At 29.3% G+C, this 27,052-nt stretch overlaps 1 protein-coding gene across 1 annotated transcript in view; it reads right to left on the bottom strand.

Annotated features, from left to right (window-relative positions):
* LOC142354060 (somatostatin receptor type 3-like) overlaps positions 1–27,052 on the bottom strand; it is a 437,349-nt gene that overhangs the window by 192,161 nt on the left and 218,136 nt on the right. The window lies entirely within an intron of this gene.

Genomic DNA, 27,052 nt, shown 5'->3' with positions numbered 1-27,052 from the left:
GTGAAACGTGTTTTTTGAGTAAAAAAAGTTTTCGGGAAAAATTTTTTCAAAAATTGAAATTTTTACCCTTTAGAGGGCTCAGAACTTGTAAAAAATTTTGAAAAATGGGGTTGAATTTTTTTTTGCGTTTTTTCGGGTTTAATCAATGTGAAATTGTGTGAAACATGTTTTTTGAGTAAAAAAAAGTTGTTGGAAAAAATTTTTTCAAAAATTGAAATTTTTACCCTTTAGGAGGCTCAGAACTTGTAAAAAATTTTGAAAAATAGGGTTGAAAATTTTTTTTGCGTTTTTTTCGGGTTTAATAAATGTAAAATTGTGTGAAACATGTTTTTTGAGTTAAAAAAGTTGTCGGGAAAAATTTTTTCAAAAATTGAAATTTTTACCCTTTAGAGGGCTCAGAACTTGTAAAAAATTTTGAAAAATGGGGTTGAATTTTTTTTTGCGTTTTTCGGGTTTAATCAATGTGAAATTGTGTGAAACATGTTTTTTGAGTAAAAAAAGTTGTCGGAAAAAATTTTTCGAAAATTGAAATTTTTACCCTTTAGGAGGCTCAGAACTTGTAAAAAATTTTGAAAAATGGGGTTGAAAAATTTTTTTGCGTTTTTTCGGGTTTAATCAATGTGAAATTGTGTGAAACATGTTTTTTGAGTAAAAAAAGTTGTTGGAAAAAATTTTTTCAAAAATTGAAATTTTTACCCTTTAGGAGGCTCAGAACTTGTAAAAAATTTTGAAAAATAGGGTTGAAAATTTTTTTTGCGTTTTTTTCGGGTTTAATAAATGTAAAATTGTGTGAAACGTGTTTTTTGAGTAAAAAAAGTTTTCGGGAAAAATTTTTTCAAAAATTGAAATTTTTACCCTTTAGAGGGCTCAGAACTTGTAAAAAATTTTGAAAGATGGGGTTGAAAATTTTTTTTGCATTTTTTCGGGTTTAATCAATGTAAAATTGTGTGAAACATGTTTTTTGAGTTAAAATTTGTCGGGAAAAATTTTTTCAAAAATTGAAATTTTTACCCTTTAGGAGGCTCAGAACTTGTAAAAAACTCTGAAAAATGGGGTTGAAAAATTTTTTTGCGTTTTTTCGGGTTTAATCAATGTGAAATTGTGTGAAACATGTTTTTTGAGTAAAAAAAGTTTTCGGGAAAAATTTTTTCAAAAATTGAAATTTTTACCCTTTAGAGGGCTCAGAACTTGTAAAAAATTTTGAAAGATGGGGTTGAAAATTTTTTTTGCATTTTTTCGGGTTTAATCAATGTAAAATTGTGTGAAACATGTTTTTTGAGTTAAAATTTGTCGGAAAAAATTTTTTCAAAAATTGAAATTTTTACCCTTTAGGAGGCTCAGAACTTGTAAAAAACTCTGAAAAATGGGGTTGAAAAATTTTTTTGCGTTTTTTCGGGTTTAATCAATGTGAAATTGTGTGAAACATGTTTTTTGAGTTAAAAAAGTTGTCGGGAAAAATTTTTACAAAAATTGAATTTTTTACCCTTTAGAGGGCTCAGAACTTGTAAAAAATTTTGAAAAATGGGGTTGAAAAATTTTTTTGCGTTTTTTCGGGTTTAATCAATGTAAAATTGTGTGAAACATGTTTTTTGAGTTAAAAAAGTTGTCGGGAAAAATTTTTTCAAAAATTGAAATTTTTACCCTTTAGAGGGCTCAGAACTTGTAAAAATTTTTGAAAAATTGGGTTGAATTTTTTTTTGCGTTTTTTCGGGTTTAATCAATGTGAAATTGTGTGAAACATGTTTTTTGAGTAAAAAAAGTTGTCGGAAAAAATTTTTCAAAAATTGAAATTTTTACCCTTTAGGAGGCTCAGAACTTGTAAAAATTTTTGAAAAATGGGGTTGAAAAATTTTTTTGCGTTTTTTCGGGTTTAATCAATGTGAAATTGTGTGAAACATGTTTTTTGAGTAAAAAAAGTTGTTGGAAAAAATTTTCTCAAAAATTGAAATTTTTACCCTTTAGGAGGCTCAGAACTTGTAAAAAACTTTGAAAAATGGGGTTGAAATTTTTTTTGCGTTTTTTCGGGTTTAATCAATGTAAAATTGCGTGAAACATGTTTTTTGAGTAAAAAAAGTTTTCGGGAAAAATTTTTTCAAAAATTGAAATTTTTACCCTTTAGAGGGCTCAGAACTTGTAAAAAATTTTGAAAAATGGGGTTGAATTTTTTTTGCGTTTTTTCGGTTTTAATCAATGTGAAATTGTGTGAAACATATTTTTTGAGTAAAAAAAGTTGTCGGAAAAAATTTAATCAAAAATTGAAATTTTTACCCTTTAGGAGGCTCAGAACTTGTAAAAAACTCTGAAAAATGGGGTTGAAAAATTTTTTTGCGTTTTTTCGGGTTTAATCAATGTGAAATTGTTTGAAACATGTTTTTTGAGTTAAAAAAGTTGTCGGGAAAAATTTTTTCAAAAATTGAAATTTTTACCCTTTAGAGGGCTCAGAACTTGTAAAAAATTTTGAGAAATGGGGTTGAAAAATTTTTTTGCGTTTTTTCGGGTTTAATCAAGGTAAAATTGCGTGAAACATGTTTTTTGAGTAAAAAAAGTTTTCGGGAAAAATTTTTTCAAAAACTGAAATTTTTACCCTTTAGAGGGCTCAGAACTTGTAAAAAATTTTGAAAAATTGGGTTGAATTTTTTTTGCGTTTTTTCGGGTTTAATCAATGTGAAATTGTGTGAAACATGTTTTTTGAGTAAAAAAAGTTGTCGGAAAAAATTTTTCAAAAATTGAAATTTTTACCCTTTAGGAGGCTCAGAACTTGTAAAAATTTTTGAAAAATGGGGTTGAATTTTTTTTGCGTTTTTTCGGGTTTAATCAATGTGAAATTGTGTGAAACATGTTTTTTGAGTAAAAAAAGCTGTCGGAAAAAATTTTATCAAAAATTGAAATTTTTACCCTTTAGGAGGCTCAGAACTTACAAAAAATTTTGAAAAATGGGGTTGAAAAATTTTTTTGCGTTTTTTCGGGTTTAATCAATGTGAAATTGTGTGAAACATGTTTTTTGAGTAAAAAAAGCTGTCGGAAAAATTTTTATCAAAAATTGAAATTTTTACCCTTTAGGAGGCTCAGAAGTTACAAAAATATTTGAAAAATGGGGTTGAAAAATTTTTTTGCGTTTTTTCGGGTTTAATCAATGTGAAATTGTGTGAAACATGTTTTTTGAGTAAAAAAAGTTGTTGGAAAAAATTTTTTCAAAAATTGAAATTTTTACCCTTTAGGAGGCTCAGAACTTGTAAAAAACTTTGAAAAAAGGGGTTGAAATTTTTTTGCGTTTTTTCGGGTCTAATCAATGTGAAATTGTGTGAAACATGTTTTTTGAGTAAAAAAAGTTTTCGGGAAAAATTTTTTCAAAAATTGAAATTTTTACCCTTTAGAGGGCTCAGAACTTGTAAAAAATTTTGAAAGATGGGGTTGAAACTTTTTTTTGCATTTTTTCGGGTTTAATCAATGTAAAATTGCGTGAAACATGTTTTTTGAGTAAAAAAAGTTTTCGGGAAAAATTTTTTCAAAAATTGAAATTTTTACCCTTTAGAGGGCTCAGAACTTGTAAAAAATTTTGAAAAATGGGGTTGAATTTTTTTTGCGTTTTTTCGGGTTTAATCAATGTGAAATTGTGTGAAACATGTTTTTTGAGTAAAAAAAGCTGTCGGAAAAAATTTTATCAAAAATTGAAATTTTTACCCTTTAGGAGGCTCAGAACTTACAAAAAATTTTGAAAAATGGGGTTGAAAAATTTTTTTGCGTTTTTTCGGGTTTAATCAATGTAAAATTGTGTGAAACATGTTTTTTGAGTAAAAAAAGTTTTCGGGAAAAATTTTTTCAAAAATTTAAATTTTTACCCTTTAGAGGGCTCAGAACTTGTAAAAAATTTTGAAAAATCGGGTTGAATTTTTTTTTGCGTTTTTTCGGGTTTAATCAATGTGAAATTGTGTGAAACATGTTTTTTGAGTAAAAAAAGTTGTTGGAAAAAATTTTTTCAAAAATTGAAATTTTTACCCTTTAGGAGGCTCAGAACTTGTAAAAAACTTTGAAAAAAGGGGTTGAAATTTTTTTGCGTTTTTTCGGGTCTAATCAATGTGAAATTGTGTGAAACATGTTTTTTGAGTAAAAAAAGTTTTCGGGAAAAATTTTTTCAAAAATTGAAATTTTTACCCTTTAGAGGGCTCAGAACTTGTAAAAAATTTTGAAAGATGGGGTTGAAACTTTTTTTTGCATTTTTTCGGGTTTAATCAATGTAAAATTGCGTGAAACATGTTTTTTGAGTAAAAAAAGTTTTCGGGAAAAATTTTTTCAAAAATTGAAATTTTTACCCTTTAGAGGGCTCAGAACTTGTAAAAAATTTTGAAAAATGGGGTTGAATTTTTTTTTGCGTTTTTTCGGGTTTAATCAATGTGAAATTGTGTGAAACATGTTTTTTGAGTAAAAAAAGCTGTCGGAAAAAATTTTATCAAAAATTGAAATTTTTACCCTTTAGGAGGCTCAGAACTTGTAAAAAATTTTGAAAAATTGGGTTGAATTTTTTTTGCGTTTTTTCGGGTTTAATCAATGTGAAATTGTTTGAAACATGTTTTTTGAGTTAAAAAAGTTGTCGGGAAAAATTTTTTCAAAAATTGAAATTTTTACCCTTTAGAGGGCTCAGAACTTGTAAAAAATTTTGAGAAATGGGGTTGAAAAATTTTTTTGCGTTTTTTCGGGTTTAATCAAGGTAAAATTGCGTGAAACATGTTTTTTGAGTAAAAAAAGTTTTCGGGAAAAATTTTTTCAAAAACTGAAATTTTTACCCTTTAGAGGGCTCAGAACTTGTAAAAAATTTTGAAAAATTGGGTTGAATTTTTTTTGCGTTTTTTCGGGTTTAATCAATGTGAAATTGTGTGAAACATGTTTTTTGAGTAAAAAAAGTTGTCGGAAAAAATTTTTCAAAAATTGAAATTTTTACCCTTTAGGAGGCTCAGAACTTGTAAAAATTTTTGAAAAATGGGGTTGAATTTTTTTTGCGTTTTTTCGGGTTTAATCAATGTGAAATTGTGTGAAACATGTTTTTTGAGTAAAAAAAGCTGTCGGAAAAAATTTTATCAAAAATTGAAATTTTTACCCTTTAGGAGGCTCAGAACTTACAAAAAATTTTGAAAAATGGGGTTGAAAAATTTTTTTGCGTTTTTTCGGGTTTAATCAATGTGAAATTGTGTGAAACATGTTTTTTGAGTAAAAAAAGCTGTCGGAAAAATTTTTATCAAAAATTGAAATTTTTACCCTTTAGGAGGCTCAGAAGTTACAAAAATATTTGAAAAATGGGGTTGAAAAATTTTTTTGCGTTTTTTCGGGTTTAATCAATGTGAAATTGTGTGAAACATGTTTTTTGAGTAAAAAAAGTTGTTGGAAAAAATTTTTTCAAAAATTGAAATTTTTACCCTTTAGGAGGCTCAGAACTTGTAAAAAACTTTGAAAAAAGGGGTTGAAATTTTTTTGCGTTTTTTCGGGTCTAATCAATGTGAAATTGTGTGAAACATGTTTTTTGAGTAAAAAAAGTTTTCGGGAAAAATTTTTTCAAAAATTGAAATTTTTACCCTTTAGAGGGCTCAGAACTTGTAAAAAATTTTGAAAGATGGGGTTGAAACTTTTTTTTGCATTTTTTCGGGTTTAATCAATGTAAAATTGCGTGAAACATGTTTTTTGAGTAAAAAAAGTTTTCGGGAAAAATTTTTTCAAAAATTGAAATTTTTACCCTTTAGAGGGCTCAGAACTTGTAAAAAAATTTTGAAAAATGGGGTTGAATTTTTTTTGCGTTTTTTCGGGTTTAATCAATGTGAAATTGTGTGAAACATGTTTTTTGAGTAAAAAAAGCTGTCGGAAAAAATTTTATCAAAAATTGAAATTTTTACCCTTTAGGAGGCTCAGAACTTACAAAAAATTTTGAAAAATGGGGTTGAAAAATTTTTTTGCGTTTTTTCGGGTTTAATCAATGTAAAATTGTGTGAAACATGTTTTTTGAGTAAAAAAAGTTTTCGGGAAAAATTTTTTCAAAAAATTTAAATTTTTACCCTTTAGAGGGCTCAGAACTTGTAAAAAATTTTGAAAAATCGGGTTGAATTTTTTTTTGCGTTTTTTCGGGTTTAATCAATGTGAAATTGTGTGAAACATGTTTTTTGAGTAAAAAAAGTTGTTGGAAAAAATTTTTTCAAAAATTGAAATTTTTACCCTTTAGGAGGCTCAGAACTTGTAAAAAACTTTGAAAAAAGGGGTTGAAATTTTTTTGCGTTTTTTCGGGTCTAATCAATGTGAAATTGTGTGAAACATGTTTTTTGAGTAAAAAAAGTTTTCGGGAAAAATTTTTTCAAAAATTGAAATTTTTACCCTTTAGAGGGCTCAGAACTTGTAAAAAATTTTGAAAGATGGGGTTGAAACTTTTTTTTGCATTTTTTCGGGTTTAATCAATGTAAAATTGCGTGAAACATGTTTTTTGAGTAAAAAAAGTTTTCGGGAAAAATTTTTTCAAAAATTGAAATTTTTACCCTTTAGAGGGCTCAGAACTTGTAAAAAATTTTGAAAAATGGGGTTGAATTTTTTTTGCGTTTTTTCGGGTTTAATCAATGTGAAATTGTGTGAAACATGTTTTTTGAGTAAAAAAAGCTGTCGGAAAAAATTTTATCAAAAATTGAAATTTTTACCCTTTAGGAGGCTCAGAACTTACAAAAAATTTTGAAAAATGGGGTTGAAAAATTTTTTTGCGTTTTTTCGGGTTTAATCAATGTAAAATTGTGTGAAACATGTTTTTTGAGTAAAAAAAGTTTTCGGGAAAAATTTTTTCAAAAATTTAAATTTTTACCCTTTAGAGGGCTCAGAACTTGTAAAAAATTTTGAAAAGTGGGGTTGAAAAATTTTTTTTGCGTTTTTTCGGGTTTAATCAATGTGAAATTGTGTGAAACATGTTTTTTGAGTAAAAAAAGTTGTCGGAAAAAATTTTTTCAAAAATTGAAATTTTTACCCTTTAGGAGGCTCAGAACTTGTAAAAAATTTTGAAAAATGGGGTTGAAAAATTTTTTTGCGTTTTTTCGGGTTTAATCAATGTGAAATTGTGTGAAACATGTTTTTTGAGTAAAAAAAATTGTCGGAAAAAATTTTTTGAAAAATTGAAATTTTTACCCTTTAGGAGGCTCAGAACTTGTAAAAAATTTTGAAAAATGGGGTTGAAAAATTTTTTTGCTTTTTTTCGGGTCTAATCAATGTGAAATTGTGTGAAACATGTTTTTTGAGTAAAAAAAGTTTTCGGGAAAAATTTTTTCAAAAATTGAAATTTTTACCCTTTAGGAGGCTCAGAACTTGTAAAAAATTTTGAAAAATGGGGTTGAAATTTTTTTGCGTTTTTTCGGGTCTAATCAATGTGAAATTGTGTGAAACATGTTTTTTGAGTAAAAAAAGTTTTCGGGAAAAATTTTTTCAAAAATTGAAATTTTTACCCTTTAGAGGGCTCAGAACTTGTAAAAAATTTTGAAAAATGGGGTTGAAAATTTTTTTTGCATTTTTTCGGGTTTAATCAATGTAGAATTGCGTGAAACATGTTTTTTGAGTAAGAAAAGTTTTCGGGAAAAATTTTTTCAAAAATTGAAATTTTTACCCTTTAGAGGGCTCAGAACTTGTAAAAAATTGTGAAAAATGGGGTTGAAATTTTTTTTGCGTTTTTTCGGGTTTAATCAATGTGAAATTGTGTGAAACATGTTTTTTGAGTAAAAAAAGTTGTCGGAAAAAATTTTTTCAAAAATTGAAATTTTTACCCTTTAGGAGGCTCAGAACTTGTAAAAAATTTTGAAAAATGGGGTTGAATTTTTTTTTGCGTTTTTTCGGGTTTAATCAATGTGAAATTGTGTGAAACATGTTTTTTGAGTAAAAAAAGTTGTCGGAAAATTTTTTTTCAAAAATTGAAATTTTTACCCTTTAGGAGGCTCAGAACTTACAAAAAATTTTGAAAAATGGGGTTGAAAAATTTTCTGCGTTTTTTCGGGTCTAATCAATGTGAAATTGTGTGAAACATGTTTTTTGAGTAAAAAAAGTTTTCGGGAAAAATTTTTTCAAAAATTGAAATTTTTACCCTTTAGAGGGCTCAGAACTTGTAAAAAATTTTGAAAGATGGGGTTGAAAATTTTTTTTGCATTTTTTCGGGTTTAATCAATGTAAAATTGTGTGAAACATGTTTTTTGAGTAAAAAAAGTTTTCGGGAAAAATTTTTTCAAAAATTGAAATTTTTACCCTTTAGGAGGCTCAGAACTTGTAAAAAATTTTGAAAAATGGGGTTGAAATTTTTTTGCGTTTTTTCGGGTCAAATCAATGTGAAATTGTGTGAAACATGTTTTTTGAGTAAAAAAAGTTTTCGGGAAAAATTTTTTCAAAAATTGAAATTTTTACCCTTTAGAGGGCTCAGAACTTGTAAAAAATTTTGAAAAATGGGGTTGAAAATTTTTGCATTTTTTCGGGTTTAATCAATGTAGAATTGCGTGAAACATGTTTTTTGAGTAAGAAAAGTTTTCGGGAAAAATTTTTTCAAAAATTGAAATTTTTACCCTTTAGAGGGCTCAGAACTTGTAAAAAATTGTGAAAAATGGGGTTGAAACTTTTTTTGCGTTTTTTCGGGTTTAATCAATGTGAAATTGTGTGAAACATGTTTTTTGAGTAAAAAAAGTTGTCGGAAAAAATTTTTTCAAAAATTGAAATTTTTACCCTTTAGGAGGCTCAGAACTTGTAAAAAATTTTGAAAAATGGGGTTGAATTTTTTATTGCGTTTTTTCGGGTTTAATCAATGTGAAATTGTGTGAAACATGTTTTTTGAGTAAAAAAAGTTGTCGGAAAATTTTTTTTCAAAAATTGAAATTTTTACCCTTTAGGAGGCTCAGAACTTACAAAAAATTTTGAAAAATGGGGTTGAAAAATTTTTTTGCTTTTTTTCGGGTCTAATCAATGTGAAATTGTGTGAAACATGTTTTTTGAGTAAAAAAAGTTTTCGGGAAAAATTTTTTCAAAAATTGAAATTTTTACCCTTTAGGAGGCTCAGAACTTGTAAAAAATTTTGAAAAATGGGGTTGAAATTTTTTTGCGTTTTTTCGGGTCTAATCAATGTGAAATTGTGTGAAACATGTTTTTTGAGTAAAAAAAGTTTTCGGGAAAAATTTTTTCAAAAATTGAAATTTTTACCCTTTAGAGGGCTCAGAACTTGTAAAAAATTTTGAAAAATGGGGTTGAAAATTTTTTTTGCATTTTTTCGGGTTTAATCAATGTAGAATTGCGTGAAACATGTTTTTTGAGTAAGAAAAGTTTTCGGGAAAAATTTTTTCAAAAATTGAAATTTTTACCCTTTAGAGGGCTCAGAACTTGTAAAAAATTGTGAAAAATGGGGTTGAAATTTTTTTTGCGTTTTTTCGGGTTTAATCAATGTGAAATTGTGTGAAACATGTTTTTTGAGTAAAAAAAGTTGTCGGAAAAAATTTTTTCAAAAATTGAAATTTTTACCCTTTAGGAGGCTCAGAACTTGTAAAAAATTTTGAAAAATGGGGTTGAATTTTTTTTTGCGTTTTTTCGGGTTTAATCAATGTGAAATTGTGTGAAACATGTTTTTTGAGTAAAAAAAGTTGTCGGAAAATTTTTTTTCAAAAATTGAAATTTTTACCCTTTAGGAGGCTCAGAACTTACAAAAAATTTTGAAAAATGGGGTTGAAAAATTTTCTGCGTTTTTTCGGGTCTAATCAATGTGAAATTGTGTGAAACATGTTTTTTGAGTAAAAAAAGTTTTCGGGAAAAATTTTTTCAAAAATTGAAATTTTTACCCTTTAGAGGGCTCAGAACTTGTAAAAAATTTTGAAAGATGGGGTTGAAAATTTTTTTTGCATTTTTTCGGGTTTAATCAATGTAAAATTGTGTGAAACATGTTTTTTGAGTAAAAAAAGTTTTCGGGAAAAATTTTTTCAAAAATTGAAATTTTTACCCTTTAGGAGGCTCAGAACTTGTAAAAAATTTTGAAAAATGGGGTTGAAATTTTTTTGCGTTTTTTCGGGTCTAATCAATGTGAAATTGTGTGAAACATGTTTTTTGAGTAAAAAAAGTTTTCGGGAAAAATTTTTTCAAAAATTGAAATTTTTACCCTTTAGAGGGCTCAGAACTTGTAAAAAATTTTGAAAAATGGGGTTGAATTTTTTTTTGCGTTTTTTCGGGTTTAATCAATGTGAAATTGTGTGAAACATGTTTTTTGAGTAAAAAAAGTTGTCGGAAAATTTTTTTTCAAAAATTGAAATTTTTACCCTTTAGGAGGCTCAGAACTTACAAAAAATTTTGAAAAATGGGGTTGAAAAATTTTCTGCGTTTTTTCGGGTCTAATCAATGTGAAATTGTGTGAAACATGTTTTTTGAGTAAAAAAAGTTTTCGGGAAAAATTTTTTCAAAAATTGAAATTTTTACCCTTTAGAGGGCTCAGAACTTGTAAAAAATTTTGAAAGATGGGGTTGAAAATTTTTTTTGCATTTTTTCGGGTTTAATCAATGTAAAATTGCGTGAAACATGTTTTTTGAGTAAAAAAAGTTTTCGGGAAAAATTTTTTCAAAAATTGAAATTTTTACCCTTTAGAGGGCTCAGAACTTGTAAAAAATTTTGAAAAATGGGGTTGAATTTTTTTTGCGTTTTTTCGGGTTTAATCAATGTGAAATTGTGTGAAACATATTTTTTGAGTAAAAAAAGTTGTCGGAAAAAATTTTATCAAAAATTGAAATTTTTACCCTTTAGGAGGCTCAGAACTTACAAAAAATTTTGAAAAATGGGGTTGAAAAATTTTTTTGCGTTTTTTCGGGTTTAATCAATGTAAAATTGTGTGAAACATGTTTTTTGAGTAAAAAAAGTTTTCGGGAAAAATTTTTTCAAAAATTGAAATTTTTACCCTTTAGAGGGCTCAGAACTTGTAAAAAATTTTGAAAAATGGGGTTGAAAAATTTTCTGCGTTTTTTCGGGTTTAATCAATGTGAAATTGTGTGAAACATGTTTTTTGAGTTAAAAAAGTTGTCGGGAAAGATTTTTTCAAAAATTGAAATTTTTACCCTTTAGAGGGCTCAGAACTTGTAAAAAATTTTGAAAAATGGGGTTGAAAAATTTTTTTGCGTTTTTTCGGGTTTAATCAATGTGAAATTGTGTGAAACATGTTTTTTGAGTAAAAAAAGTTTTCGGGAAAAATTTTTTCAAAAATTGAAATTTTTACCCTTTAGAGGGCTCAGAACTTGTAAAAAATTTTGAAAAATGGGGTTGAATTTTTTTTTGCGTTTTTTCGGGTTTAATCAATGTGAAATTGTGTGAAACATGTTTTTTGAGTAAAAAAAGTTGTCGGAAAATTTTTTTTCAAAAATTGAAATTTTTACCCTTTAGGAGGCTCAGAACTTACAAAAAATTTTGAAAAATGGGGTTGAAAAATTTTCTGCGTTTTTTCGGGTCTAATCAATGTGAAATTGTGTGAAACATGTTTTTTGAGTAAAAAAAGTTTTCGGGAAAAATTTTTTCAAAAATTGAAATTTTTACCCTTTAGAGGGCTCAGAACTTGTAAAAAATTTTGAAAGATGGGGTTGAAAATTTTTTTTGCATTTTTTCGGGTTTAATCAATGTAAAATTGCGTGAAACATGTTTTTTGAGTAAAAAAAGTTTTCGGGAAAAATTTTTTCAAAAATTGAAATTTTTACCCTTTAGAGGGCTCAGAACTTGTAAAAAATTTTGAAAAATGGGGTTGAATTTTTTTTGCGTTTTTTCGGGTTTAATCAATGTGAAATTGTGTGAAACATATTTTTTGAGTAAAAAAAGTTGTCGGAAAAAATTTTATCAAAAATTGAAATTTTTACCCTTTAGGAGGCTCAGAACTTACAAAAAATTTTGAAAAATGGGGTTGAAAAATTTTTTTGCGTTTTTTCGGGTTTAATCAATGTAAAATTGTGTGAAACATGTTTTTTGAGTAAAAAAAGTTTTCGGGAAAAATTTTTTCAAAAATTGAAATTTTTACCCTTTAGAGGGCTCAGAACTTGTAAAAAATTTTGAAAAATGGGGTTGAAAAATTTTTTTGCGTTTTTTCGGGTTTAATCAATGTAAAATTGTGTGAAACGTGTTTTTCGAGTAAAAAAAGTTTTCGGGAAAAATTTTTTCAAAAATTGAAATTTTTACCCTTTAGGAGGCTCAGAACTTGTAAAAAACTCTGAAAAATGGGGTTGAAAAATTTTTTTGCGTTTTTTCGGGTTTAATCAATGTGAAATTGTGTGAAACATGTTTTTTGAGTTAAAAAAGTTGTCGGGAAAAATTTTTTCAAAAATTGAAATTTTTACCCTTTAGAGGGCTCAGAACTTGTAAAAAATTTTGAAAAATGGGGTTGAAAAATTTTTTTGCGTTTTTTCGGGTTTAATCAATGTAAAATTGCGTGAAACATGTTTTTTGAGTAAAAAAAGTTTTCGGGAAAAATTTTTTCAAAAATTGAAATTTTTACCCTTTAGGAGGCTCAGAACTTGTAAAAAACTCTGAAAAATTGGGTTGAATTTTTTTTGCGTTTTTTCGGGTTTAATCAATGTGAAATTGTGTGAAACATGTTTTTTGAGTTAAAAAAGTTGTCGGAAAAAATTTTTCAAAAATTGAAATTTTTACCCTTTAGGAGGCTCAGAACTTCTAAAAATTTTTGAAAAATGGGGTTGAAAAATTTTTTTGCGTTTTTTCGGGTTTAATCAATGCGAAATTGTGTGGAACATGTTTTTTGAGTAAAAAAAGTTGTTGGAAAAAATTTTTTCAAAAATTGAAATTTTTACCCTTTAGGAGGCTCAGAACTTGTAAAAAACTTTGAAAAAAGGGGTTGAAATTTTTTTTGCGTTTTTTCGGGTCTAATCAATGTGAAATTGTGTGAAACATGTTTCTTGAGTAAAAAAAGTTTTCGGGAAAAATTTTTTCAAAAATTGAAATTTTTACCCTTTAGACGGCTCAGAACTTGTAAAAAATTTTGAAAGATGGGGTTGAAACTTTTTTTTGCATTTTTTCGGGTTTAATCAATGTGAAATTGTGTGAAACATGTTTTTTGAATAAAAAAAGCTGTCGGAAAAAATTTTATCAAAAATTGAAATTTTTACCCTTTAGGAGGCTCAGAACTTACAAAAAATTTTGAAAAATGGGGTTGAAAAATTTTTTTGCGTTTTTTCGGGTTTAATCAATGTGAAATTGTGTGAAACATGTTTTTTGAGTAAAAAAAGCTGTCGGAAAAAATTTTATCAAAAATTGAAATTTTTACCCTTTAGGAGGCTCAGAACTTACAAAAAATTTTGAAAAATGGGGTTGAAAAATTTTTTTGCGTTTTTTCGGGTTTAATCAATGTAAAATTGCGTGAAACATGTTTTTTGAGTAAAAAAAGTTTTCGGGAAAAATTTTTTCAAAAATTGAAATTTTTACCCTTTAGAGGGCTCAGAACTTGTAAAAAATTTTGAAAAATGGGGTTGAAAAATTTTTTTGCGTTTTTTCGGGTTTAATCAATGTGAAATTGTGTGAAACATATTTTTTGAGTTAAAAATGTTGTCGGGAAAAATTTTTTCAAAAATTGAAATTTTTACCCTTTAGAGGGCTCAGAACTTGTAAAAAATTTTGAAAATGGGGTTGAATTTTTTTTGCGTTTTTTCGGGTTTAATCAATGTGAAATTGTGTGAAACATGTTTTTTGAGTAAAAAAAGCTGTCGGAAAAAATTTTATCAAAAATTGAAATTTTTACCCTTTAGGAGGCTCAGAACTTACAAAAAATTTTGAAAAATGGGGTTGAAAAATTTTTTTGCGTTTTTTCGGGTTTAATCAATGTAAAATTGCGTGAAACATGTTTTTTGAGTAAAAAAAGTTTTCGGGAAAAATTTTTTCAAAAATTGAAATTTTTACCCTTTAGAGGGCTCAGAACTTGTAAAAAATTTTGAAAAATGGGGTTGAATTTTTTTTGCGTTTTTTCGGGTTTAATCAATGTGAAATTGTGTGAAACATGTTTTTTGAGTAAAAAAAGCTGTCGGAAAAAATTTTATCAAAAATTGAAATTTTTACCCTTTAGGAGGCTCAGAACTTACAAAAAATTTTGAAAAATGGGGTTGAAAAATTTTTTTGCGTTTTTTCGGGTTTAATCAATGTAAAATTGTGTGAAACATGTTTTTTGAGTAAAAAAAGTTTTCGGGAAAAATTTTTTCAAAAATTGAAATTTTTACCCTTTAGAGGGCTCAGAACTTGTAAAAAATTTTGAAAAGTGGGGTTGAAAAATTTTTTTGCGTTTTTTCGGGTTTAATCAATGTGAAATTGTGTGAAACATGTTTTTTGAGTAAAAAAAGTTGTCGGAAAAAATTTTTTCAAAAATTGAAATTTTTACCCTTTAGGAGGCTCAGAACTTGTAAAAAATTTTGAAAAATGGGGTTAAAAAATTTTTTTGCGTTTTTTCGGGTTTAATCAATGTGAAATTGTGTGAAACATGTTTTTTGAGTAAAAAAAGTTGTCGGAAAAAATTTTTTGAAAAATTGAAATTTTTACCCTTTAGGAGGCTCAGAACTTGTAAAAAATTTTGAAAAATGGGGTTGAAAAATTTTTTTGCTTTTTTTCGGGTCTAATCAATGTGAAATTGTGTGAAACATGTTTTTTGAGTAAAAAAAGTTTTCGGGAAAAATTTTTTCAAAAATTGAAATTTTTACCCTTTAGGAGGCTCAGAACTTGTAAAAAATTTTCAAAAATGGGGTTGAAATTTTTTTGCGTTTTTTCGGGTCTAATCAATGTGAAATTGTGTGAAACATGTTTTTTGAGTAAAAAAAGTTTTCGGGAAAAATTTTTTCAAAAATTGAAATTTTTACCCTTTAGAGGGCTCAGAACTTGTAAAAAATTTTGAAAAGTGGGGTTGAAAAATTTTTTTGCGTTTTTTCGGGTTTAATCAATGTGAAATTGTGTGAAACATGTTTTTTGAGTAAAAAAAGTTGTCGGAAAAAATTTTTTCAAAAATTGAAATTTTTACCCTTTAGGAGGCTCAGAACTTGTAAAAAATTTTGAAAAATGGGGTTGAAAAATTTTTTTGCGTTTTTTCGGGTTTAATCAATGTGAAATTGTGTGAAACATGTTTTTTGAGTAAAAAAAGTTGTCGGAAAAAATTTTTTGAAAAATTGAAATTTTTACCCTTTAGGAGGCTCAGAACTTGTAAAAAATTTTGAAAAATGGGGTTGAAAAATTTTTTTGCTTTTTTTCGGGTCTAGTCAATGTGAAATTGTGTGAAACATGTTTTTTGAGTAAAAAAAGTTTTCGGGAAAAATTTTTTCAAAAATTGAAATTTTTACCCTTTAGGAGGCTCAGAACTTGTAAAAAATTTTGAAAAATGGGGTTGAAATTTTTTTGCGTTTTTCCGGGTCTAATCAATGTGAAATTGTGTGAAACATGTTTTTTGAGTAAAAAAAGTTTTCGGGAAAAATTTTTTCAAAAATTGAAATTTTTACCCTTTAGAGGGCTCAGAACTTGTAAAAAATTTTGAAAAATGGGGTTGAAATTTTTTTGCGTTTTTTCGGGTCTAATCAATGTGAAATTGTGTGAAACATGTTTTTTGAGTAAAAAAAGTTTTCGGGAAAAATTTTTTCAAAAATTGAAATTTTTACCCTTTAGAGGGCTCAGAACTTGTAAAAAATTTTGAAAAATGGGGTTGAAATTTTTTTTGCGTTTTTTCGGGTTTAATCAATGTGAAATTGTGTGAAACATGTTTTTTGAGTAAAAAAAGTTGTCGGAAAAAATTTTTTCAAAAATTGAAATTTTTACCCTTTAGGAGGCTCAGAACTTGTAAAAAATTTTGAAAAATGGGGTTGAATTTTTTTTTGCGTTTTTTCGGGTTTAATCAATGTGAAATTGTGTGAAACATATTTTTTGAGTTAAAAAAGTTGTCGGGAAAAATTTTTTCAAAAATTGAAATTTTTACCCTTTAGAGGGCTCAGAACTTGTAAAAAATTTTGAAAAATGGGGTTGAAAAATTTTCTGCGTTTTTTCGGGTTTAATCAATGTGAAATTGTGTGAAACATGTTTTTTGAGTTAAAAAAGTTGTCGGAAAAAATTTTTTCAAAAATTGAAATTTTTACCCTTTAGGAGGCTCAGAACTTACAAAAAATTTTGAAAAATGGGGTTGAAAAATTTTCTGCGTTTTTTCGAGTTTAATCAATGTGAAATTGTGTGAAACATGTTTTTTGAGTTAAAAAAGTCGGAAAAAATTTTTTCAAAAATTGAAATTTTTACCCTTTAGGAGGCTCAGAACTTACAAAGATTTTGAAAAATGGGGTTGAAAAATTTTCTGCGTTTTTTCGGGTTTAATCAATGTGAAATTGTGTGAAACATGTTTTTTGAGTAAAAAAAGTTGTCGGAAAAAATTTGTTCAAAAATTGAATTTTTTACCCTTTAGGAGGCTCAGAACTTGTAAAAAATTTTGAAAAATGGGGTTGAAAAATTTTTTTGCGTTTTTTCGGGTTTAATCAATGTGAAATTGTGTGAAACATGTTTTTTGAGTTAAAAAAGTTTTCGGGAAAAATTTTTTCAAAAATTGAAATTTTTACCCTTTAGAGGGCTCAGAACTTGTAGAAAATTTTGAAAAATGGGGTTGAATTTTTTTTGCGTTTTTTCGGGTTTAATCAATGTGAAATTGTGTGAAACATGTTTTTTGAGTAAAAAAAGTTGTCGGAAAAAATTTTTCAAAAATTGAAATTTTTACCCTTTAGGAGGCTCAGAACTTGTCAAAAATTTTGAAAAAGGGGGTTGAAAAAAGTTTTTGCGTTTTTTTGGGTTTAATCAATGTGAAATTGTGTGAAACATGTTTTTTGAGTAAAAAAAGTTGTCGGAAAAAATTTGTTCAAAAATTGAATTTTTTACCCTTTAGGAGGCTCAGAACTTGTAAAAAATTTTGAAAAATGGGGTTGAAAAATTTTTTTGCGTTTTTTCGGGTTTAATCAATGTGAAATTGTGTGAAACATGTTTTTTGAGTTAAAAAAGTTTTCGGGAAAAATTTTTTCAAAAATTGAAATTTTTACCCTTTAGAGGGCTCAGAACTTGTAGAAAATTTTGAAAAATGGGGTTGAATTTTTTTTGCGTTTTTTCGGGTTTAATCAATGTGAAATTGTGTGAAACATGTTTTTTGAGTAAAAAAAGTTGTCGGAAAAAATTTTTCAAAAATTGAAATTTTTACCCTTTAGGAGGCTCAGAACTTGTAAAAAATTTTGAAAAATGGGGTTGAAAAATTTTTTTGCGTTTTTTCGGGTTTAATCAATGTGAAATTGTGTGAAACATATTTTTTGAGTTAAAAATGTTGTCGGGAAAAATTTTTTCAAAAATTGAAATTTTTACCCTTTAGAGGGCTCAGAACTTGTAAAAAATTTTGAAAAATGGGGTTGAAAAATTTTCTGCGTTTTTTCGGGTTTAATCAATGTGAAATTGTGTGAAACATCTTTTTTGAGTTAAAAAAGTTGTCGGAAAAAATTTTTTCAAAAATTGAAATTTTTACCCTTTAGGAGGCTCAGAACTTACAAAAAATTTTGAAAAATGGGGTTGAAAAATTTTCTGCGTTTTTTCGGGTTTAATCAATGTGAAATTGTGTGAAACATGTTTTTTGAGTTAAAAAAGTTGTCGGAAAAAATTTTTTCAAAAATTGAAATTTTTACCCTTTAGGAGGCTCAGAACTTACAAAGATTTTGAAAAATGGGGTTGAAAAATTTTCTGCGTTTTTTCGGGTTTAATCAATGTGAAATTGTGTGAAACATGTTTTTTGAGTAAAAAAAGTTGTCGGAAAAAATTTGTTCAAAAATTGAATTTTTTACCCTTTAGGAGGCTCAGAACTTGTAAAAAATTTTGAAAAATGGGGTTGAAAAATTTTTTTGCGTTTTTTCGGGTTTAATCAATGTGAAATTGTGTGAAACATGTTTTTTGAGTTAAAAAAGTTTTCGGGAAAAATTTTTTCAAAAATTGAAATTTTTACCCTTTAGAGGGCTCAGAACTTGTAGAAAATTTTGAAAAATGGGGTTGAATTTCTTTGCGTTTTTTCGGGTTTAATCAATGTGAAATTGTGTGAAACATGTTTTTTGAGTAAAAAAAGTTGTCGGAAAAAATTTTTCAAAAATTGAAATTTTTACCCTTTAGGAGGCTCAGAACTTGTCAAAAATTTTGAAAAAGGGGGTTGAAAAAATTTTTTGCGTTTTTTTGGGTTTAATCAATGTGAAATTGTGTGAAACATGTTTTTTGAGTAAAAAAAGTTGTCGGAAAAAATTTGTTCACAAATTGAAATTTCTACCCTTTAGAGGGCTCAGAACTTGTAAAAAATTTTGAAAAATGGGGTTGAAAAATTTTTTTGCGTTTTTTCGGGTTTAATCAATGTGAAATTGTGTGAAACATATTTTTTGAGTTAAAAATGTTGTCGGGAAAAATTTTTTCAAAAATTGAAATTTTTACCCTTTAGAGGGCTCAGAACTTGTAAAAAATTTTGAAAAATGGGGTTGAAAAATTTTCTGCGTTTTTTCGGGTTTAATCAATGTGAAATTGTGTGAAACATGTTTTTTGAGTTAAAAAAGTTGTCGGAAAAAATTTTTTCAAAGATTGAAATTTTTACCCTTTAGGAGGCTCAGAACTTACAAAAAATTTTGAAAAATGGGGTTGAAAAATTTTCTGCGTTTTTTCGGGTTTAATCAATGTGAAATTGTGTGAAACATGTTTTTTGAGTTAAAAAAGTCGGAAAAAATTTTTTCAAAAATTGAAATTTTTACCCTTTAGGAGGCTCAGAACTTACAAAGATTTTGAAAAATGGGGTTGAAAAATTTTCTGCGTTTTTTCGGGTTTAATCAATGTGAAATTGTGTGAAACATGTTTTTTGAGTAAAAAAAGTTGTCGGAAAAAATTTGTTCAAAAATTGAATTTTTTACCCTTTAGGAGGCTCAGAACTTGTAAAAAATTTTGAAAAATGGGGTTGAAAAATTTTTTTGCGTTTTTTCGGGTTTAACCAATGTGAAATTGTGTGAAACATGTTTTTTGAGTTAAAAAAGTTTTCGGGAAAAATTTTTTCAAAAATTGAAATTTTTACCCTTTAGAGGGCTCAGAACTTGTAGAAAATTTTGAAAAATGGGGTTGAATTTTTTTTGCGTTTTTACGGGTTTAATCAATGTGAAATTGTGTGAAACATGTTTTTTGAGTAAAAAAAGTTGTCGGAAAAAATTTTTCAAAAACTGAAATTTTTACCCTTTAGGAGGCTCAGAACTTGTCAAAAATTTTGAAAAAGGGGGTTGAAAAAATTTTTTGCGTTTTTTTGGGTTTAATCAATGTGAAATTGTGTGAAACATGTTTTTTGAGTAAAAAAATTTGTCGGAAAAAATTTGTTCAAAAATTGAATTTTTTACCCTTTAGGAGGCTCAGAACTTGTAAAAAATTTTGAAAAATGGGGTTGAAAAACTTTTTTGCGTTTTTTCGGGTTTAATCAATGTGAAATTGTGTGAAACATGTTTTTTGAGTTAAAAAAGTTGTCGGAAAAAATTTTTTCAAAAATTGAAATTTTTACCCTTTAGGAGGCTCAGAACTTACAAAAAATTTTGAAAAATGGGGTTGAAAAATTTTCTGCGTTTTTTCGGGTTTAATCAATGTGAAATTGTGTGAAACATGTTTTTTGAGTAAAAAAAGTTGTCGGAAAAAATTTGTTCAAAAATTGAATTTGTTACCCTTTAGGAGGCTCAAAACTTGTAAAAAATTTTGAAAAATGGGGTTGAAAAATTTTTTTGCGTTTTTTCGGGTTTAATCAAGGTAAAATTGTGTGAAACATGTTTTTTGGGTAAAAAAAGTTTTCGGGAAAAATTTTTTCAAAAATTGAAATTTTTACCCTTTAGAGGGCTCAGAAATTGTAAAAAATTTTGAAAAATGGGCTTGAAAAATTTTTTAGCGTTTTTTCGTGTTTAATCAATGTGAAATTGTGTGAAACATTTTTTTTGAGTAAAAAAAGTTGTCGGAAAAAATTTTTTCAAAAATTGAAATTTTTACCCTTCAGAAGGCTCAGAACTTATAAAAAAATTTGAAAAATGGGGTTGAAAATTTTTTTTGCGTTTTTTGGAAATGTTGTGAAACATGTTTTGCGAATGAAAAAATTTGTTGGAAACGCTTTTTTCGAAAATTGAAATTTTGTCTCATAGATGGAAAGAACTTGTAAAATTTTTAGGAAAGTGGGGTCCAAAAATTTTCAACGCTTTTTCACTTTTATTCATTATGAGAACTTGTTAAACTCCTTTGGTGTGATAAACACCAACATTCGTCTCACCGCCACAACCCAAAAACTCCGCTAGACATCAGCCTATTACAATCAACACACACACACAACCACACAGGCACATGCAACACACACACGCACACACCACAACCAACCACATTGCCAAACCCCAACCCAGCCTTCACAAACACACAAACACGCAAACACACACACACACGCACCTACACCAACCACACCGTCAAACCCCAACCCAGCCTTCACACACACACGCAAACACCCAAACACACACACACGCGCGCACCTACACCAGACACACCGTCAAACCCCAACCCAGCCTTTTTACACACACATGCAAACACCCAAACACACACACACGCGCACCTACACCAACCACACCGTCAAACCCCAACCACAACCCCCGAAACCTAGCATACACACGCCACGCACACAAAATTTCACACACCCCTCCGCTACTACAAGCACCAAAACGCATGGGAGTGCCACACAATACAATTGATTATGGAGTTAATAGATAAAAACAAAAAACTAGTCAATCTGTATGCAAATTTTGTGCATATGAACTGTCATATTTTAGTTTATGCACACATGCACGAGCAAAAGAACGAAAGAGGAAAAATATTGAAAACTTTCCTAGGAAAAAAATTGAAATCTTTGTTTTTGATAGATGAACGCAAATATACACATACATGAACACACAAATGGTATGCATACAATTTTAATCTTGCATCCCGTACCCTACCTCGCAAAAAATTAATAAAGTAGAAGCTTGATTATTAACCAATGACTAAACACAAATAGACATCAGAAGTCAAAACTACTGCAATTGTTTGTGTTTGTCTGTTTGTGTGAAACATGTTTTTTGAGTTAAAAAAGTCGGAAAAAATTTTTTCAAAAATTGAAATTTTTACCCTTTAGGAGGCTCAGAACTTACAAAGATTTTGAAAAATGGGGTTGAAAAATTTTCTGCGTTTTTTCGGGTTTAATCAATGTGAAATTGTGTGAAACATGTTTTTTGAGTAAAAAAAGTTGTCGGAAAAAATTTGTTCAAAAATTGAATTTTTTACCCTTTAGGAGGCTCAGAACTTGTAAAAAATTTTGAAAAATGGGGTTGAAAAATTTTTTTGCGTTTTTTCGGGTTTAACCAATGTGAAATTGTGTGAAACATGTTTTTTGAGTTAAAAAAGTTTTCGGGAAAAATTTTTTCAAAAATTGAAATTTTTACCCTTTAGAGGGCTCAGAACTTGTAGAAAATTTTGAAAAATGGGGTTGAATTTTTTTTGCGTTTTTACGGGTTTAATCAATGTGAAATTGTGTGAAACATGTTTTTTGAGTAAAAAAAGTTGTCGGAAAAAATTTTTCAAAAACTGAAATTTTTACCCTTTAGGAGGCTCAGAACTTGTCAAAAATTTTGAAAAAGGGGGTTGAAAAAATTTTTTGCGTTTTTTTGGGTTTAATCAATGTGAAATTGTGTGAAACATGTTTTTTGAGTAAAAAAATTTGTCGGAAAAAATTTGTTCAAAAATTGAATTTTTTACCCTTTAGGAGGCTCAGAACTTGTAAAAAATTTTGAAAAATGGGGTTGAAAAACTTTTTTGCGTTTTTTCGGGTTTAATCAATGTGAAATTGTGTGAAACATGTTTTTTGAGTTAAAAAAGTTGTCGGAAAAAATTTTTTCAAAAATTGAAATTTTTACCCTTTAGGAGGCTCAGAACTTACAAAAAATTTTGAAAAATGGGGTTGAAAAATTTTCTGCGTTTTTTCGGGTTTAATCAATGTGAAATTGTGTGAAACATGTTTTTTGAGTAAAAAAAGTTGTCGGAAAAAATTTGTTCAAAAATTGAATTTGTTACCCTTTAGGAGGCTCAAAACTTGTAAAAAATTTTGAAAAATGGGGTTGAAAAATTTTTTTGCGTTTTTTCGGGTTTAATCAAGGTAAAATTGTGTGAAACATGTTTTTTGGGTAAAAAAAGTTTTCGGGAAAAATTTTTTCAAAAATTGAAATTTTTACCCTTTAGAGGGCTCAGAAATTGTAAAAAATTTTGAAAAATGGGCTTGAAAAATTTTTTAGCGTTTTTTCGTGTTTAATCAATGTGAAATTGTGTGAAACATTTTTTTTGAGTAAAAAAAGTTGTCGGAAAAAATTTTTTCAAAAATTGAAATTTTTACCCTTCAGAAGGCTCAGAACTTATAAAAAAATTTGAAAAATGGGGTTGAAAATTTTTTTTGCGTTTTTTGGAAATGTTGTGAAACATGTTTTGCGAATGAAAAAATTTGTTGGAAACGCTTTTTTCGAAAATTGAAATTTTGTCTCATAGATGGAAAGAACTTGTAAAATTTTTAGGAAAGTGGGGTCCAAAAATTTTCAACGCTTTTTCACTTTTATTCATTATGAGAACTTGTTAAACTCCTTTGGTGTGATAAACACCAACATTCGTCTCACCGCCACAACCCAAAAACTCCGCTAGACATCAGCCTATTACAATCAACACACACACACAACCACACAGGCACACGCAACACACACACGCACACACCACAACCAACCACATTGCCAAACCCCAACCCAGCCTTCACAAACACACACACACGCAAACACACACACACACGCACCTACACCAACCACACCGTCAAACCCCAACCCAGCCTTCACACACACACGCAAACACCCAAACACACACACACGCGCGCACCTACACCAGACACACCGTCAAACCCCAACCCAGCCTTTTTACACACACATGCAAACACCCAAACACACACACACGCGCACCTACACCAACCACACCGTCAAACCCCAACCACAACCCCCGAAACCTAGCATACACACGCCACGCACACAAAATTTCACACACCCCTCCGCTACTACAAGCACCAAAACGCATGGGAGTGCCACACAATACAATTGATTATGGAGTTAATAGATAAAAACAAAAAACTAGTCAATCTGTATGCAAATTTTGTGCATATGAACTGTCATATTTTAGTTTATGCACACATGCACGAGCAAAAGAACGAAAGAGGAAAAATATTGAAAACTTTCCTAGGAAAAAAATTGAAATCTTTGTTTTTGATAGATGAACGCAAATATACACATACATGAACACACAAATGGTATGCATACAATTTTAATCTTGCATCCCGTACCCTACCTCGCAAAAAATTAATAAAGTAGAAGCTTGATTATTAACCAATGACTAAACACAAATAGACATCAGAAGTCAAAACTACTGCAATTGTTTGTGTTTGTCTGTTTGCTTACAAATTTGACGAAGATCGTACTATGTTTTTTTATCCACCGTATTTGCTTCCTGGGCAACTTGTTATGCCCACTTGTAGTGATTCTATACTATGATGAGGTCCGTATTGTTTCAGTGCTGAAAAATTCTTCGTCTTGATACTTTTGAAAATTTGATAGGAGAGTTCACTTGTAGGATGATTGGATTGGTTTGGTTTTCACAAGCCCAAATTCAACATTTTTGATTTGTTTAATCGACCAACCGCTACCATGTGATGAAAAGTTGTTCAATGCTAGAATCATTTGTTCGATCATTTCAAAAAAAGCTTCGTTACTTAATCCAGGAAAATCTACCCGTTGAGATTTTGAATTTGCAAAAATTGTTATATGATCAGCCGAAGTATTCGGAGATTCTTCGTCCACTGGTTTTGTAAGCTCTATTGCTGCGCAGAACTGAGCCTTTTGTGGTTGCAATTGGGTGTTCAATCGAATAGCATTTTGGTTTTGGTTTTGCTTACCGCGCATAAAACTCAGTAAATCAACCGAAATATTGTATATTTTAAGAACACCGTCAAAAACTTTCTCAGTAGCAACAATTCCCCCCTGATTCGTCAACTTTTCCAACCGCTGTCCATACTGGTAAACCATGAACTTTATTCATGTGCTCAATATAGGATGAGGCATCCACAAAGAAATTGTTGCAGTAAAGACAACAGCGGGGTCTGAATGAGAGATGATTTTCTCTCATATGGTTCTCAAGTTCAATAAAGCTGCTTCCTTTATAGCCACAATTATGGCATACAAAAATTTGTTGTTGATGTACTGTTTATGAACTGTTTGTTTGTGGCGTCTGAGACTACGCTTGCTAGAAAGTTCCTTGTTGCAAACAGTACACTTATCAGTCGTCATTAATGCTGTCTAATTGACTATTAAAATCTACTGCAAAATAAAAGAATCAGCAAGTTTGTAAACCGTTTTTAGATTTTGTTTTATTAGTACAAACCAAAATTTTATGCAACGTTTAGTAAAGCGACGTTTAATAAATGTGTAAACAAAATTCACTTTAGTTAGTAAAAGCAATATGGCAAATGAAAAAAACTGTTGTTCGTTGTTTGATTTACTGTTGTTCTTTGTTGAATCATCCAATCAGAGAACGTTTTTGTTTTGTTTAAAATTGATAAAAACTACTCTGAACAAATCATCCAAAACTTTTCCGCAACTCTTATGTCAAAATTGCAACGGCTCTAATGTTTGCAAAGTTGTCTTCTCTGTGTATTCTCTGTTATAGCAACAAATTTAAACGCTTGTTTACTCAACATACGTTTTCTATTCTAGTTATCTTCGTTTTTAACAAAATGGAACACTATTACAAAACTATTAGTGGGCAGATAAAATGGAATTTCTATTTTAAATCCAATCATGTCTTCACTGTAATCATTTTATCTTTGCCAGAAATATTTATATAGACAAAAATTTGGAAGCGTTTGCTATCATCAAGATGAAGCTGGCAAAACTCGTGTTCGAACTTGATCAATAAAAAAAATGCATGGAAGATATAAATTTTGAAGCAATACAAGTATAAAACTATGAGAACTTACAGACAGTAACAAAGTGTTTTAAAGGCGAGAGAGTTTGATGACCTTCTTCGATGGAGCGTAACAATGACTTAGAGGTGGTGTCTCATCTTCATCTGAAAAATTGTTCGTGAGCAAGGCAAGCTGTTTTTCCGGCGTTCTTGTTGAATCGTTATCCAGTTGAGATGACTGATCAAAGGCCCAGAACTCTGATATCTGCTCCTCTTCTGCGAGCTGTCCGAGCTGGTTTTCACAAATTTCGATACAATCATGGTCATAATCTTTGAAAAGCTTTTGGGTTCTCTTCGATAATTTCTTTAAGTCTTCTCCCATTTTTGCTTTAATAGGCGTAATGCAACCATAGTAACGCGGAGTATAAGGAGAATCATTAACTGTTGAGTTCTTTTCGGGCGTTTTTGTCAGCTGAAAAATATCGTGCTGTTTTGTATATTCGACGATTGGTTTGATGTAATTTACAGGGATAATATAGCTGTTATCACTGTGCCATAAACCCGTGTTTTCATCGAAAGTTTCCTTTACCAGTGCGACATTCTTGTAATTCTGGCATGTACGAACAAGTGTTCGAGTTTGAGAATTGTTGGTTTTTTTAATTTCTAAATATTCAGCGGCCATAACTTTCAAATAAAAAACAATTCAGCAGTATCTGGTTTGTAACAGGAAACTGAATATTAGTTTTCGAGATAATATCTTGACAGAGAAAAAGCAAACTGAACAAGTTGATTAATTATAACGGTGAAAAATATTGCCAAATTGGATAGAGTTGAATTTTAGTTATGAAATTGTTAAACAGGCAATCAGAAATGACGGAACGATAAGAGTTATGAACAGAAGGATTTGTTTATTTGATTGGAATGCATAATCTTTGCATCGTGTCTAAGAATAGAATCGCGTCATCTCTTATTGTTAAGATTTTCTATGAGCGCGCTGGATTTTCTTTTGAAATGTATAAAACAGTTTCCATTAGCCGAACCAGCTTATCCAATGTTAATGAAAAACTGTTGTCTTAATTTGGCTTAATTTGCGTTGGCTGGTACTTTTGATAATGTTTTCTGAAATATGTTTCATAGTGCTTAGCGCGGCGGTGTTGCATCAAAGAATGAAAGGTGACGAACTGCCTTGGACAATTGTGACATTGAATGGGTTTGGCAGCAGGATGAACCTTTTTAAATTTTCCGAATTTAAAAGTCTTTTTCGGAACTTCCATTTTCACGGAACAAAATGTTAAGGCGAGTAAGTTTTGAACCAGTTACAGCTTCCCCTGTTTTGTTTATAATTTAAAGAAAAGCTGAAGCTGTTCAACTTTTGTTTGTTCAATGTACCACTAGCCTTACAAGTAGGCGTCAAGCTGCGCAAATTGTTTACACGCAAGAAAACTCTGCTTAAGCAACCCAGAACTAAACTGTTATGGCGAGCATGTGTTTAACCAGTTCAGCCTCTCTTGTTTTATGTAAACTTTAAAAGAACGCTGGCGCCGCTTAACTTTTGTTTGACCAGGTCCAGCACTGTCCAGACATGTAGGCGTCAGGCTGTGAATTTTGTTTACGTGCAATTAAACTCGGTCAAAGAAAGACAAATAAAACCTTATGATGAGCAAGTATTCAACCAGTTACAGCTTTTCTTGTTTTATGTAAACATCAAAAGAACGCTGGCACCGCTAAACTTTTGTTTGTTGAGGCTAGCACTATCCAGACATGCAAGCGTCAGGCTGCGAACTTTGTTTACATGCAATTAAACTCGGTCCAGGAAAATGCAAAATTAAACCTTATGATGAGCAAGTATTTAACCAGTTACAGCTTCTCTTGTTTTATGTAAACATCAAAAGAACGCTGGCACCGCTTAACTTTTGTTTGTTGGGGTGTAGCACTGTCTAGACATGTAGGCGTCAGGCTGCAAAATTTGTTTACACGCTAGGGTGAGTAGATTTCTGAGTTTTTTCAGCTGTTATCTTGTCTAGACATG

This window comes from Convolutriloba macropyga, chromosome 15, assembly GCF_964194025.1.
Source record: "Convolutriloba macropyga chromosome 15, txConMacr16.3, whole genome shotgun sequence".
NCBI classification, from domain to species: Eukaryota; Metazoa; Xenacoelomorpha; order Acoela; family Convolutidae; genus Convolutriloba; species Convolutriloba macropyga.
This window is presented reverse-complemented; position numbering and strand designations above follow the sequence as displayed.